This window comes from Triticum aestivum, chromosome 1B (genome assembly GCF_018294505.1).
Source record: "Triticum aestivum cultivar Chinese Spring chromosome 1B, IWGSC CS RefSeq v2.1, whole genome shotgun sequence".
Classification (NCBI taxonomy): Eukaryota; Viridiplantae; Streptophyta; class Magnoliopsida; order Poales; family Poaceae; genus Triticum; species Triticum aestivum.
The window spans coordinates 459,743,732-459,761,927 of NC_057795.1; positions in this window are offsets into that span (position 1 = coordinate 459,743,732).

Below are 18,196 nucleotides of genomic sequence, written 5' to 3' on the forward strand. Positions count from 1 at the left end.
AATAAACAGAGACTAGCTAAAGACGAGGTGACGATATGTGTTGGAAGTATTTCCAAGGTTGATGTGATCAAACATCGCACGCTCCCTCTACCATCGGGATCGGTGTTAAACCTAAATAATTGTTATTTGGTGTTTGCGTTGAGCATAGACATGATTGGATTATGTCTATCGCAATACGGTTATTCATTTAAGGAGAATAATGGTTACTCTGTTTATTTGAATAATACCTTCAATGGTCTTGCACCTAAAATGAATGGTTTATTGAATCTTGATCATAGTGATACACATGTTCATGCCAAAAGATATAAGAGAGTAATGATAGTACCACCTACTTGTGGCACTGCCATGTAAGTCATATTGGTATAAAACGCATGAAGAAGCTCCATGTTGATGGATCTTTGGACTCACACGTTTTTGAAAAGATTGAGACATGCAAACCATGTCTATTGGTGTATACGCATGAAGAAACTCCATGCAGATGGATCGTTTGGACTCACTTGATTTTGAATCACTTGAGACATGCAAATCATACCACATGGGCAAGATGACTGAAAAGCCTCGTTATCACTAAGATGGAACAAGCAAGCAACTTGTTGGAAGTAACACATTTTGATGTGTGTAGTCCAATGAGTGCTGAGGCATGCAGTGGATATCGTTATGTTCTTACTTCACAGATGATTTGAGTAGATGTTGACTATATTTACTTGATGATACACAAGTCTGAATTATTGAAAGGTTCAAGTAATTTCAGAGTGAAGTTGAAGATCTTCATGACAAGAGGATAAAATGTCTGTGATATGATCATAGAGATGGGTATCTGAGTTATGAGTTTGGTATGCAATTAAGACATTGTGGAAATTGTTTCACAACTAATACCGCCCGGAACACCATAGTGTGATGGTGTGTCCGAACATCATAGGTGCACCCTATTGGATATGGTGCACACCATGATGTCTCTTATCGAATTACCACTATCGTTCATGGGTTAGGCATTAGAGACAACTGCATTCACTTCAAATAGGGCACCATGTAATTCTGTTGAGATGACAGTGTATGAAATATGGTTTAGAGAAACCTAGGCTGTCGTTTCTTGAAAGTTTGGGGCTGCGACGCTTATGTGAAAAAGTTTCATCCTAATAAGCTCGAACCCAAAGTGGATAAATACATCTTCATAGGACACCCAAAACAGTTGGGTATACCTCCTAATTCAGATCCGGAAGCAAAAGTAATTGTTTCTAGAAACTGGTCCTTTCTAGAGAAAAGTCTCTCTAGGAAGAATTGAGTGGGAGGATGGTGGAGACTTGATGAGATTATTGAAACCATCACTTCAACCAGTGTGTAGCAGGGCACAACAAGTTGTTCCTGTGGCACCTACACCAATTGAAGTGGAAGTTGATGATAGTGATCATGAAACTTCGGATCAAGTCACTACCAAACCTCGTAGGTCGACAAGGATGCGTACTACTTCAGAGTGGTATGGTAATCCTGTCTTGGAGGTCATGTTGCTAGACAACAATGAACCTACGAGCCATGGAGAAGCGATGGTGGGCCCGGATTCCGACAAATGGCTCGAGGCCATAAAATCCGAGAGAGGATCCATGTATGAAAACAAAGTGTAGACTTTGGAAGAACTACTCGATGGTCATAAGGCTGTTGAGTACAGATGGATTCTAAAAGGAAGACGGACAATGATGGTAAGTGTCACCATTAAGAGAGCTCGACTTGTCGCTAAGATGTTTTCCGACAAGTTCAAGGAGTTGACTACGATGAGACTTTCTCACTCGTAGCGATGCTAAGAGTCTGTTGGAATTATATTAGCAGTTACTGCATTATTTATGAAATCTTGCAGATAGGATGTAAAAACATTGTTTCCTCGACTACTTTTCTTGAGGAAAGGTTGTATGTGATACAACCAGAAGGTTCTTTTTTTCAATCCTAAAAGATGCTAACAAATATGCAAAGCTCCAGCAATCCTTCTAAGGATTGGAGTAAGCATCTCAGAATTGGAATATACACTTTGATGAAGACGAACAAAGATTTTGGGTTTATACAAAGTTTATGAGAAACTTGTATTTCCAAAGAAGTGAGTGGGAGCACTATAGCATTTCTGATGAGTATATGTTGTTGACATATTGTTGATCAGAAATGATGTAGAATTTCTGGAAAGCATATAGGGTTATTTGAAAAGTGTTTTTAATGGAAAACCTGGATTAAGCTACTTGAACATTGAGCATCAAGATCTATAAGGATAGATCAAAATGCTTAATAGTACTTTCAAATGAATACATACCGTGACAAGATTTTGAAGGAGTTCAAAATAGATCAGCAAAGAAGGAGTTCTTGGCTGTGTTATATGGTGTGAGTATTGAGTAAGACTCAAGACATGACCACGGCATAAGAAAGAGAAAGGACGAAGGTCGTCCCCTATGCTTCAGACGTAGGCTCTATAGTATGCTATGTTGTGTACCACACCGGAAATGTGCCTTGCCATGAGTCAGTCAAGGGGTACACGAGTGATCCAGGATTGGATCACAGGACAGCGGTCAAACTTATCCTTAGTAACTAGTGGACTAAGGAATTTTCTCGATTATGGAGGTGGTAAAAGAGTTCGTCGTAAAGGGTTACACCGATGCAAACTTTGACACTAATCCAGATTATTCTGAGTAGTAAACCGGATTCATATAGTAGAACAGTTATTTGGAATAGCTCCAAATAGAGCGTGGTAGCTGCATCTAGGAGATGACATAGAGATTTGCAAAGCACACACGGATCTGAAAGGTTCAGATCCGTTGACTAATAACCTCTCTCACAAGCGAGATATGATCAAACCCCATGGGTGTCGATTCATTACAATCACATAGTGATGTGAACTAGATTATTGACTCTAGTGCAAGTGGGAGACTGTTGGAAATATGCCCTAGAGGCAATAATAAAATGGTTATTATTATATTTCCTTGTTTATGATAATTGTTTATTATCCATGCTAGAATTGTATTGATAGGAAACTCAGATACATGTGTGGATACATAGACAACACCATGTCCCTAGTAAGCCTCTAGTTGACTAGCTCGTTGATCAATAGATGGTTACGGTTTCCTGACCATGGACATTGGATGTCGTTGATAACGGGATCACATCATTAGGAGAATGATGTGATGGACAAGACCCAATCCTAAGCCTAGCACAAGATCGTGTAGTTCGTATGCTAAAGCTTTTCTAAATGTCAAGTATCTTTTCCTTAGACCATGAGATTGTGCAACTCCTGGATACCGTAGGAATGCTTTGGGTGTACCAAACGTCACAACGTAACTGGGTGGCTATAAAGGTGCACTACGGGTATCTCCGAAAGTGTCTGTTGGGTTGGCATGAATCGAGACTGGGATTTGTCACTCCGTTTGACGGAGAGGTATCTCTGGGCCCACTCGGTAGGACATCATCATAATGTGCACAATGTGATCACGGAGTTGATCGCGGGATGATGTGTTACGGAACGAGTAAAGAGACTTGTCGGTAACGAGATTGAACAAGGTATCGGCATACCGACGATTGAATCTCGCGCAAGTACTATACCGGTAGACAAAGGGAATTGTATACGTGATTGATTGAATCCTTGACATCGTGGTTCATCCGATGGGATCATCGTGGAACATGTGGGAGCCAACATGGGTATCCAGATCCCGTTGTTGGTTATTGGCCAAAGAGCTGTCTCGGTCATGTCTGCATGATTCCCGAACCCGTAGGGTCTACACACTTAAGGTTCGGTGACGCTAGAGTTGTTATGGGAATTAGTGTGCAGTTACCGAATGTTGTTCGGAGTCCCGGATGAGATCCCGGACGTCACGAGGAGTTCTGGAATGGTCCGGAGGTAAAGATTTATATATGGGAAGTCCTATTTTGGCCATCGGAAAATGTTCGGGATTTTTCGGTATTGTACCGGGAAGGTTCTAGAAGGTTCCGGAGTGGGGCCCACCTGCATGTGGGGACCCACATGAACGTGGGTAGTGGGGGCAAGGCCCCACACCCCTGGTCAAGGTGCACCAAGATCCCCCCTTAGAAGGAATAAAATCATATCCCGAAGGGATAAGATCAAGATCCCTAAAAAGGGGGATAACAATCGGTGGGGAAGGAAATGATGGGATTTCTTTCCTCCCACCTTTGCCAACGCCCCAATGGGCTTGGAGGGCAAGAAACCAGCCCCCTCCACCCCTATATATAGTGGGGAGGTGCATGGGAGCTTCACCCTTGCCCCTGGCGCAGCCCTCCCCCTCTCTAACTCCACCTCCTCCTCGGTAGTGCTTGGCGAAGCCCTGCCGGAGAACTGCAAGCTCCACCACCACGCCGTCGTGCTGCCGAAGCTCTCCCTCAACTTCTCCTCCCCCCTTGCTGGATCAAGAAGGAGGAGACGTCCCCGGGCTGTACGTGTATTGAACACGGAGGTGCCGTCCGTTCGGCGCTAGGATCATCGGTGATTTGGATCATGACGAGTACGACTCCATCAACCCCGTTCTCTTGAACGCTTCCGCTCGCGATCTACAAGGGTATGTAGATGCACTCCTCTCTCTCGTTGCTAGATGACTCCATAGATTGATCTTGGTGATGCTTAGAAAATTTTGAATTTCTGCTACGTTCCCCAACAATTTGGAGCATATCACTAAGCACTTGAAGCAAGAGGCTCATTAAGCAACACCTCATCCCTCCTTGATAGTATTGGCTTTTCCTATAGACTCAATGTGATCTTGGATCACTAAAATGTAAAATGAAGAGTCTTGAGCTTTTGACCTTGAGCCAATCTTTTGTCCTTAGCATCTTGAAGGAGTTCCCACATCTTTCAGTCCATGCCACTCCATTGTTGAACTTGTCTGAAATGTACTAGATAAAAGTGTTAGTCCAACAAAAGATATGTTGACATTAGTTACCAAAACCACCTAGGGAGCACTTGTGCTTTCAATCTACCCCTTTTTGGTAATTGATTACAACATACATCAAAGCTTTAGATAAGGATATAGAGAATAGCAAGTAAAGCTTTGGAAAGACATGTAACAAGCATAGGCTCCCCCTACATGTATGTGTTGGGGAACGTAGCAGAAATTCAAAATTTTCCTACGTGTCACCAAGATCTATCTATGGAGAAACCCGCAACGAGGGGAAGGAGAGTGCATCTACATACCCTTGTAGATCGCTAAGCGGAAGCGTTCAAGAGAACGGGGTTGAAGGAGTCATACTCGTCGTGATCCAAATCACCGGAGATCCTAGTGCCGAACGGACGTCACCTCCGCGTTCAACACACATACAGCCCGGTGACATCTCTCATGCCTTGATCCAGCAAGGAGAGAGGGAAGGGTTGAGGAAGACTCCATCCAGCAGCAGCACAATGGCGTGGTGGTGATGGAGGAGCGTGGCAATCCTGCAGGGCTTCGCCAAGCACCGCGAGAGAGGAGGAGGACTTGGGAGAGGGGAAGGGCTGCGCCAGAACTTGGTTGTAGCTCCCATGCGCCTCCCCACTATATATAGGGGTGGAGGGGGCTGGTTTCTTTCCCTCCAAGTCCATTGGGGCGTTGGCAAAGGTGGGAGGAAAGAAATCCCATCATTTCCTTCCCCACCGATTGTTATCCCCCCTTTTTAGGGATCTTGATCTTATCCCTTTGGGATATGATCTTATTCCTTCCAAGGGGGGATCTTGGTGCGCCTTGACCAGGGGTGTGGGGCCTTGCCCCCACTACCCACGTTCATGTGGATCCCCCCCATGCAGGTGGGCCCCACTCTGGAACCTTCTAGAACCTTCCCGGTACAATACCGAAAAATCCCGAACATTTTCCGGTGGCCAAAATAGGACTTCCCATATATAAATCTTTACCTTCGGACCATTCCGGAACTCCTCGTGACGTCCGGGATCTCATCTGGGACTCCGAACAACATTCGGTAACCACGTATATCTATTCCCTATAACCCTAGCATCATCGAATCTTAAGTGTGTAGACCCTATGGGTTCGGGAATCATGCAGACATGATCGAGACAGCTCTCTGGCCAATAACCAACAGCGGGATCTGGATACCCATGTTGGCTCCCACATGTTCCACGATGATCTCATCGGATGAACCACGATGTCAAGGACTCAATCGATCCCGTATACAATTCCCTTTGTCTAGCGGTATTGTACTTGCCCGAGATTCGATCGTCGGTATGCTGATACCTTGTTCAATCTCGTTACCGGCAAGTCTCTTTACTCGTTCTGTAACACATCATCCCATGATCAACCCCTTGGTCACATCGTGCACATTATGATGATGTCCTACCGAGTGGTCCCAGAGATACCTCTCCGTCACACGGAGTGACAAATCCCAGTCTCGATTCGTGCCAACCCAACAGACACTTTCGGAGATACCTGTAGTGCACCTTTATAGCCACCCAGTTACGTTGTGACATTTGGTACACCCAAAGCATTCCTACGGTATCCGGGAGTTGCACAATCTCATGGTCTAAGGAAAAGATACTTGACATTAGAAAAGCTTTAGCATATGAACTACACGATCTTGTGCTAGGCTTAGGATTGGGTCTTGTCCATCACATCATTCTCCTAATGATGTGATCCCGTTATCAACGACATCAAATGTCCATGGTCAGGAAACTGTAACCATCTATTGTTCAACGAGCTAGTCAATTAGAGGCTTACTAGGGACATGGTGTTGTCTATGTACCCACACATGTATCTGAGTTTCCTATCAATACAATTATAGCATGGATAATAAACAATTATCATGAACAAAGAAATATAATAATAACTAACTTTTTATTGCCTCTAGGGCATATTTCCAACAGTCTCCCACTTGCACTAGAGTCAATAATCTAGTTCACATCGCCATGTGATTAACACTGACAGGTCACATCGTCATGTGACCAACATCCAAAGAGTTTACTAGTGTCACTAAACTAGTTCACATCACCATGTGATTAATACTCAATGTGTTCTGGGGTTTGATCATGTTTTGCTTGTGAGAGAGGTTTTAGTCAACGGGTCTGCAATATTCAGATCCGTATGTACTTCACAATTCTCTATGTCATATTGTAAATGCTGCTTCCACGCTCCACTTGGAGCTATTCCAAATGGTTGCTTCACTATACGATCCGGTTTGCTACTCAGAGTCATTCGGATAGGTGTTAAAGCTTGCATCGATGTAACCCTTTACGCCGAACTCTTTATCACCTCCATAATCGAGAAACATGTCCTTATTTACTCCAAGGACAATTTTGACCGCTATCTGGTGATCCACTCCTTGATCACCTTTGTACCCTCTTGCCAGACATGTGGCAAGGCACACTTCCGGTGCGGTACACAGCATAGCATACTATTGAGCCTACGTCTGAAGCATAGGGGACGGCCTTCGTCCTTTCTCTCTCTTCTGCCGTGGTCGAGCTTTAACTCTTAACTTCATACCTTACAACTCAGGTAAGAACTCCTTCTTTGACTGATCCATCTTGAACACCTTCAAGATCATGTCAAGGTATGTGCTCATTTGAAAGTACCATTAAGCGTTTTTGATCTATCCTCATAGATCTTGGTGCTCAATGTTCAAGTAGCTTAATCCAGGTTTTCTAATTGAAAAACACTTTTCATATAACCCTATATGCTTTCCAGAAATTCTACATCATTTCTGATCAACAATATGTCAACAACATATACTCATCAGAAATTCTATAGTGCTCCCACTCACTTCTTTGGAAATACAAGTTTCTCATAAACTTTGCATAAACCCACAATCTTTGATCATCTTACCAAAGTGCATATTCCAACTCCAGATGCTTACTCCAGTCCATGGAAGGATCGCTGGAGCTAGCATACCTTTTAGCATCCTTAGGATCGACAAAACCTTTCTGATTGTATCACATACAACCTTTCCTTACGAAAACTGGTAAGGAAACTCGTTTTGACATCCATCTGCCAGATTTCATAAATGAAGCTAATGCTAACATGATTCCGACAGACTTAAGCATCGCTACGGATGAGAAAATCTCATTGTAGTCAACTCCTTGAACTTGTGAAAAACTCTTCGCCACAAGTCGAGCTTCATAGACGGCGACATTACCGTCCATGTCCGTCTTCTTCTTAAAGATCCATTTATCTCAATGGCTCGCCGATGAACGGGCAAGTCCACCAAAGTCCATGCTATGGATCCTATCTCGGATTTCATGGCTTCTAACCATTTGTCGGAATTTGGGCCCACCATCGCTTCTCCATAGCTCGTAGGTTCATTGTTGTCTAGCAACATGACCTTCAAGACAGGATTACTATACCACTCTGAAGTAGTACGCATCCTTGTCACCCTACGAGGTACAGCAGTGACTTGATCCGAAACTTCATGATCACTATCATAAGCTTCTACTTCAATTGGTGTAGATGCCACAGGAACAACTTCCTGTGCCCTGCTACACACTAGTTGAAGTGACGGTTCAATAACCTCATCAAGTCTCCACCATCCTCCCACTCAATTCTTTCGAGAGAAACTTTTCCTCGGAAAAGGACCTAATTCTAGAAACAATCCCTTTTGCTTCCGGAACTGAGACTGGAGGTATACCCAACTGTTTTGGGTGTCCTATGAAGATGCATTTATCCGCTTTGGGTTCGAGCTTATCAGCCTGAAACTTTTTCACATAAGCGTCGCAGCCCCAAACCTTTAAGAAATGACAGCTTAGGTTTCTCTAAACCATAGTTCATATGGTGTCATCTCAACGGAATTACATGGTGCCCTATTTAAAGTGAATGTGGTTGTCTCTAATGCCTAACCCATGAATGATAGTGGTAATTCGACAAGAGACATCATGGTACGCACCATATCCAATAGGGTGCAACTATGATGTTCGGACACACCATCACACTATGGTGTTCCAGGCGGTATTAATTGTGAAACCATTTCCACAATGTCTTAATTGCGTGCCAAAGCTCGTAACTCAGATACTCATCTCTATGATCATATCATAGACATTTTATCCTCTTGTCATGATGATCTTCAACTTCACTCTGAAATTACTTGAACCATTCAATAATTCAGACTTGTGTTTCATCAAGTAAATATACTCAGTATCTACTCAAATCATCTGTGAAGTAAGAACATAACGATATCCACTGCGTGCCTGAGCACTCATTGGACTGCACACATCAAAATGTATTACTTCCAACAAGTTGCTTTCTTGTTCCATTTTACTGAAAACGAGGCTTTCAGTCATCTTGCCCATGTGGTATGATTTGCATGTCTCAAGTGATTCAAAATCAAGAGAGTCCAAACGATCCATCTGCATGGAGTTTCTTCATGCATATACACCAATAGACATGGTTCACATGTCTCAAATTTTTCAAAACGAGTGAGTCCAAAGATCCATCAACATGGAGCTTCTTCATGCGTTTTTATGACTTACATGGCAGTGCAACAAGTAGGTGGTACTATCATTACTATCTTATATCTTTTGGCATGAACATGTGTATCATTACGATCGAGATTCAATAAACCATTCACTTTAGGTGCAAGACCATTGAAGGTATTATTCAAATAAACAGAGTAACCATTATTCTCCTTAAATGAATAACCGTATTGCGATAGACATAATCCAATCATGTCTATGCTCAACGCAAACACCAAAAGACAATTATTCAGGTTTAATACTAATCTTGATGGTAGAGGGAGCGTGCGATGTTTGATCACATCAAACTTGGAAACACTTCCAACACATATCGTCAGCTCACCTTTAGCTAGTCTCCGTTTATTTCGTATCCTTTTATTTTGAGTTACTAACACTTAGCAACCGAACCGGTATCTAATACCCTGGTGCTACTAGGGGTACTAGTAAAGTACACATTAACATAATGTATATCCAATATACTTCTATCGACCTTGCTAGCCTTCTCATCTACCAAGTATCTAGGGTAATTCTGCTCCAGTGGCTGTTCCCCTTATTACAGAAGCACTTAGTCTCGGGTTTGGGTTCAACCTTGGGTTTCTTCACTAGAGCAGCAGCTGATTTGCCGTTTCATGAAGTATCCCTTCTTGCTCTTGCCCTTTTTGAAACTAGTGGTTTTACTAACCATCAACAATTGATGCTCCTACTTGACTTCTACTTTTGCGGTGTCAAACATCGCGAATACTTCAAGGATCATCATATCTATCCCTGATATGTTATAGTTCATCATGAAGCTCTAGCAGCTTGGTGGCAATGACTTTGGAGAAACATCACTATCTCATCTGGAAGATCAACTCCCACTCGATTCAAGTGATTGTTGCACTCAGAAAATCTGAGCAGAAGCTCATCGATTGAGCTTTTCTCCTTTAGTTTGCAGGCTAAGAAAATCGTCAGAGGTCTTATACCTCTTGACGTGGGCACGAGCCTGAAATCCCAATTTCAGCCCTCGAAACATCTCATACGTTCCGCGATGTTTCGAAAACATCTTTGGTGCCTCAACTCTAAACCGTTTAACTAAACTATCACGTAGTTATCAAAACGTGTATGTCCGATGTTCACAACATCCACAGACGACATTTGGGGTTCTGCACACTGAGCGGTGCATTAAGGACATAAGGTTTCTACTGTCCGCATAATCGCTACTGTCAACTTTCAACTATATTTTCTCTAGGAACATATCTAAACAATGGAACTAAAGCGCGAGCTATGACATAATTTGCAAAGGGTTTTTGACTATGTTCAGGATAATTAAGTTCATCTAATGAACTCCCACTCAGATAGACATCCCTCTAGTCATCTAAGTGATTACATGATCCGAGTCAACTAGGCCGTGTCCGATCATCACGTGAGATGGACTAGTCATCATCGGTGAACATCTTCATGTTGATTGTATCTACTATATGACTCATGCTCAACCTTTCGATCTCTTGTGTTCCGAGGCCATGTCTGTACATGCTAGGCTCATCAAGTCAACCTAAGTGTTTCGCGTGTGTAAATCTGGCTTACACCCGTTGTATGTGAACGTAAGAATCTATCACACCCGATCATCACGTGGTGCTTCAAAACGACGAACTTTCGCAATGGTGCACAGTTAGGGGGAACACCTTCTTGAAATTTTAATGAGGGATCATCTTATTTACTATCGTCGTTCTAAGCAAATAAGATGCATAAACATGATAAACATCACATGCAATCAAAAAGTGACATGATATGGCCAATATCATTTTGCTCCTTTTGATCTCCATCTTCGGGGCTCCATGATCATTATCATCACCGGCATGACACCATGATCTCCATCATCATGATCTCCATCATCGTGTCTCCATGAAGTTGTCTCGCCAACTTATTACTTCTACTACTATGGCTACCGGTTAGCAATAAAGTAAAGTAATTACATGGCATTGTTCAATGACACGAGGTCATACAATAAATAAAGACAACTCCTATGGCTCCTGCCGGTTGTCATACTCATCGACATGCAAGTCGTGATTCCTATTACAAGAACATGATCAATCTCATACATCACATATCATTCATCACATTCTTCTTGGCCATATCACATCACATAGCATACCCTGCAAAAACAAGTTAGACGTCCTCTAATTGTTGTTTGCATGTTTTACGTGGATGCTATGGGTTTCTAGCAAGAACGTTTCTTACCTACGCAAAAACCACAACGTGATATGCCAATTGCTATTTACCCTTCATAAGGACCCTTTTCATCAAATCCGATCCGACTAAAGTGGGAGAGACTAGCACCCGCTAGCCACCTTATGCAACAAGTGCATGTCAGTCGGTGGAACCTGTCTCACGTAAGTGTACGTGTAAGGTCGGTCCGGGCCGCTTCATCCCACAATGCCGCCGAATCAAGATTGGACTAGTAACGGTAAGCATATTGAACAAAATCAACGCCCACAACTACTTTGTGTTCTACTCGTGCAAAGAATCTACGCAATAGAGCTAGCTCATGATGCCAGTGTTGGGGAACGTAGCAGAAATTCAAAATTTTCCTACGTGACACCAAGATCTATCTATGGAGAAACCCGCAACGAGGGGAAGGAGAGTGCATCTACATACCCTTGTAGATCGCTAAGCGGCAGCGTTCAAGAGAACAGGGTTGAAGGAGTCGTACTCGTTGTGATCCAAATCACCGGAGATCCTAGTGCCGAACGGACGTCACCTCCGCGTTCAACACACATACAGCCCGGTGACGTCTCCCATGCCTTGATCCAGCAAGGAGAGAGGGAGAGGTTGAGGAAGACTCCATCCAGCAGCAGCACAACGGCGTGGTGGTGATGGAGGAGCATGGCAATCCTGCAGGGCTTCGCCAAGCACCGCGAGAGAGGAGGAGGACTTGGGAGAGGGGAAGGGTTGCGCCAGAACTTGGTTTCAGCTCCCATGCGCCTCCCCACTATATATAGGGGTGGAGGGGGCTAGTTTCTTGCCCTCCAAGTCCATTGGGGCGTTGGCAAAGGTGGGAGGAAAGAAATCCCATCATTTCCTTCCCCACCGATTGGTATCCCCCCTTTTTAGGGATCTTGATCTTATCCCTTCGGGATATGATCTTATTCCTTCCAAGGGGGGATCTTGGTGCGCCTTGACCAGGGGTGTGGGGCCTTGCCCCCACTACCCACGTTCATGTGGGTCCCCCCATGCAAGTGGGCCCCACTCCGGAACCTTCTAGAACCTTCCCGGTACAATACCGAAAAATCTCGAACATTTTCCGGTGGCCAAAATAGGACTTCACATATATAAATCTTTACCTCCGGACCATTCCGGAACTCCTCGTGACGTCCGGGATCTCATCCGAGACTCTGAACAACATTCGGTAACCACGTATATCTATTCCCTATAACCCTAGCATCATCGAACCTTAAGTGTGTAGACCCTATGGGTTCGGGAATCATGCAGATATGACCGAGACAGCTCTCTGGCCAATAACCAACAGCGGGATCTGGATACCCATGTTGGCTCCCACATGTTCCACGATGATCTCATCGGATGAACCACGATGTCAAGGACTCAATCGATCCCGTATACAATTCCCTTTGTCTAGCGGTATTGTACTTGCCCGAGATTCGATCATCAGTATGCCGATACCTTGTTCAATCTCATTACCGGCAAGTCTCTTTACTCGTTCCGTAACACATCATCCCATGATCAACCCCTTGGTCACATCGTGCACATTATGATGATGTCCTACCGAGTGGGCCCAGAGATACCTCTCCGTCACACGGAGTGACAAATCCCAGTCTCGATTCGTGCCAACCCAACAGACACTTTCGGAGATACCTGTAGTGCACCTTTATAGACACCCAGTTACGTTGTGACGTTTGGTACACCCAAAGCATTCCTACGGTATCCGGGAGTTGCACAATCTCATGGTCTAAGGAAAAGATACTTGACATTAGAAAAGCTTTAGCATATGAACTACACCATCTTGTGCTAGGCTTAGGATTGGGTCTTGTCCATCACATCATTCTCCTAATGATGTGATCCCGTTATCAACGACATCAAATGTCCATGGTCAGGAAACTATAACCATCTATTGATCAACGAGCTAGTCAACTAGAGGCTTACTAGGGACATGGTGTTGTCTATGTACCCACACATGTATCTGAGTTTCCTATCAATACAATTATAGCATGGATAATAAACGATTATCATGAACAAAGAAATATAATAATAACTAATTTATTATTGCCTCTAGGGCATATTTCCAACAGTATGCAATCATGTGAATATGGAATGTAGAAGCATTTGAGAGCATAACCATGACAGAGTAGGCAATGTGTTAGATGTATCTTGGCCATATGCATCAGAGCAAAGAATATTAAAGAAAATACCTTCATGCTTATGAGTCCTTCTTGCAAACAGTGTGTACATCAGCAAGAATTCCTCATACACATGATTGTGATTCATATACTTACCTTGTAGTCTTGAATTGGCTTAGGATGGAATGAACCTGTGTAAACAAGGTTAGTTAACACAGATACATCTACTAGCCCGAGCAAATAGAAGAAACCACAAGAATACCAAGACTGGGATGACATGTAGAGAGTGAGTACTAAGTACCACATTGGATTAGACATGTCCCCAAGAGTAAAGATATGCAATGAATTTAAATGATTTCTGTCCCTTAGATGTCTTGCTCCCCCTGAATCTAGCATGGGATACTGGGAGAAGATAGGGAACAGAAAATTAGAGCTAAAAGATATAAATGAACAGAGCTAACACAAACTAATGCAAATAAGCACATATGAACATGTCTTTTCCCCTCAATAAGACATGTGGCATCTCTCCTCTTGAACACCAAGCATCTGGGATCCTTGAGAAATACTTTCTACTTGAGTATTCTCTCCCCTGGAGATCTCTTTCTCCCCCTGAGGAGGTGATACTATCCCTCTCTGATGTGATCTCTCTAAGTGATAAGCTTTGATGTGATCTCTCTCTCCCCCTTTAACATCAATTTCCAACAAGGGTCTTCTGGAATTTGTTGTGAATGGTTTGGTCCTTGAGTCAAAACACAAAGCACTGGATAAATTGTGATGCTTGTAGAGGACAAGATTCATTGAGTGGAGCTGGATCAGAAGAAACACAGAATAAGTGGCAAACTGTTTTTCCTGTTGTGAAATCGGTGGCACCGAGTAGTATGCTTCGGTTGTACCGAAAGGATTCGGTTGGACCGCAAACAACAAATCGGTGAAACCGAGTCCATTACAGTGAAAACACTTGTCACCTCAGCTCACTAAACTAGTAAGATCTCACAAAGATTTGCAAGGAATTTACTGAATGATATGCAATGAATTGGATGCAGAAAATGCAGAGCAAACAAAAAGAAATCTAGATGAAGTTTTTTTAAAGGAAACAAATATACATGAGACAAATGCAAAAGTACAGAAAAGAACACAAGAGAACTTCATCTAGAGATGGTCGGCGACAAAGTCACCTATGTTAGAGTATATTGACTTAGGAGTAAAGTGAGATCACTTGATCATAGGTCATACTCATCGTTTAAGCTAAAAATGGGGTTGCCATTTTTCGTTTAAGCATCTTGATGTATTCACATCTTGTCGAGTTACTTTAGCTCATGACTAGGAGTAAATCTTCTCTAAGATGGAATAACATACCTTGGTTGGTGGTGCTGACCATGTAGTTGAACTTGTGTGGATTGCTCAAGGTTGATGTAGCTCATCAAGAGTTGGGAGCACCACTTGGAATTTGAGTCCATCTACCTACATGGGTTAGTTCTTGCAAGGAAAAGCACTTGTGTATCCAAAAATGGCAATCACGAAGCTCAACATAGAATTTGTCAAAGGATATGTTTGAATGGTTTCGTGCTTCCTTGTCTTCAACCACCATTGTGTAGAGACTTGGTGATGTAGAGATTGCTCAAGATATGAGTAGGTTACTGTTGGGGAACGTAGTAATTTCAAAAGAATTCCTACGCACATGCAAGATCATGGTGATGGCATAGCAACGAGAGGGGAGAGTGTTGTCCATGTACCCTCGTAGACCGTAAGCGGAAGCGTTATGACAACGCGGTTGATGTAGTCGTACATCTTCACGATCTGACCGATCCAAGTACCGAACGTACGGCACCTCCGAGTTCAGCACACGTTCAGCTCGATGACGATCCCCGGGCTCCGATCCAGCAAAGCTTCGGGGATGAGTTCCGTCAGCATGACGGCGTGGTGACGATAATGATGCTCTACCGGCGCAGGGCTTCGCCTAAACTCCGCGACGATATGACCGAGGTGGAATATGGTGGAGGGGGGCACAGCACACGGCTAAGGAACGATCCGTAGATCAACTTGTGTGTTCTAGGGTGCCCCCTGCCCCTGTATATAAAGGAGCAAGGGGGAAGGCCGGCCGGCCCTTGTGGGCGCGCCAAGGAGGAGGAGTCCTCCTCCTAGTAGGAGTAGGACTCCCCCTTTCCTACTCCTACTAGGAGGGGGAAGGAAGGGGGAGAGGGGGAAGGAAAGAGGGGGGGGGGGGCGCTGCCTCCCCTCCAAGTCCAATTCGGACCAGAGGGAGAGGGCGCGCGTGGCCCACCCTAGCCGCCTCTCTCTCTTTCCACCAAGGCCCATGTGGCCCATTATCTCTCCCCGGGGGGTTCCGGTAACCCTCCGGCACTCCGGTTTTCTCCGAAAATGTCCGGAACACTTCCGGTGTCCGAATATAGTCGTCCAATATATCAATCTTTATGTCTCGACCATTTCGAGACTCCTCGTCATGTCCGTGATCACATCCGGGACTCCGAACAAACTTCGGTACATCAAAACTTATAAACTCATAATAAAACTGTCATCGTAACGTTAAGCGTGCGGACCCTACGGGTTGGAGAACTATGTAGACATGACCTAGAACTATTCTCGGTCAATAACCAATAGCGGAACCTGGATGCCCATATTGGTTCCTACATATTCTACGAAGATCTTTATCAGTCAAACCGCATAACAACATACGTTGTTCCCTTTGTCATCGGTATGTTACTTGTCCGAGATTCGATCGTCGGTATCTCAATACCTAGTTCAATCTCATTACCGGCAAGTCTCTTTACTCATTACGTAATGCATCATTCCGTAACTAACTCATCAGCTACATTGCTTGCAAGGCTTATAGTGATGTGCATTACCGAGAGGTCCCAGAGATACCTCTCCGACAATCGGAGTGACAAAACCTAATCTCGAAATACGCCAACTCAACATGTACCTTCGGAGACACCTGTAGTACTCCTTTATAATCACCCAGTTACTTTGTGATGTTTGGTAGTACCCAAAGTGTTCCTCCGGTAAACGGGAGTTGCATAATCTCATAGTTATAGGAACATGTATAAGTCATGAAGAAAGCAATAGCAATATACTAAACGATCAAGTGCTAGGCTAACGGAATGGGTCATGTCAATCACATCATTCTCCTAATGATGTGATCCCATTAATCAAATGACAACACATGTCTATGGTTAGGAAACATAACCATCTTTGATTAATGAGCTAGTCAAGTAGAGGCATACTAGTGACTATATGTTTGTCTATGTATTCACACATGTATCATGTTTCCGGTTAATACAATTCTAGCATGAATAATAAACATTTATTATGATATGAGGAAATAAATAATAACTTTATTATTGCCTCTAGGGCATATTTCCTTCAGTCTCCCACTTGCACTAGAGTCAATAATCTAGATTACATAGTAATGATTCTAACACCCATGGAGTCTTGGTGCTGATCATGTTTTGCTCGTGAGAGAGGCTTACTCAATGGGTCTGCAACATTCAGATCCGTATGTATCTTGCAAATTTCTATGTCTCCCACTTGGACTTGGTCCCGGATGGAATTGAAGCTTCTCTTGATGTGCTTGGTCCTCTTGTGAAATCTGGATTCCTTTGCCAAAGCAATTGCACCAGTATTGTCACAGAAGATCTTCATTGGTCCCGATGCACTAGGTATGACACCTAGATCGGAAATGAACTCCTTCATCCAGACTCCTTCATTTGCTGCTTCCGAAGCAGCTATGTACTCCGCTTCACATGTAGATCCCGCCACGACGCTTTGTTTAGAACTGCACCAAGTTACAGCTCCACCGTTTAATAAAAACACGTATCCGGTTTGTGATTTAGAATAGTCCGGATCAGTGTCAAAGCTTGCATCGACGTAACCTTTTACGACTAGCTCTTTGTCACCTCCATATACGAGAAACATATCCTTAGTCCTTTTCAGGTATTTCAGGATGTTCTTGACCGCTGTCCAGTGATCCACTCCTGGATTACTTTGGTACCTCCCTGCCAAACTTATTGCTAAGCATACGTCAGGTCTGGTACACAGCATTGCATACATGATAGAGCCTATGGCTGAAGCATAGGGAATATCTTTCATTTTCTCTCTATCTTCTGCTGTGGTTGGGCATTGAGTTTGACTCAACTTCACACCTTGAAGAACGGGCAAGAACCCTTTCTTTGCCTGATCCATTTTGAACTTTATCAAAATTTTATCAAGGTATGTGCTTTGTGAAAGTCCTATTAAGCGTCTTGATCTATCTCTATAGATCTTGATGCCCAATATGTAAGCAGCTTCACCTAGATCTTTCATTGAAAAACTTTTATTCAAGTATCCCTTTATGCTATCCAGAAATTCTATATCATTTCCAATTAATAATATGTCATCTACATATAATATCAGAAATGCTACAGAGCTCCCACTCACTTTCTTGTAAATACAAGCTTCTCCAAAAGTCTGTATAAAA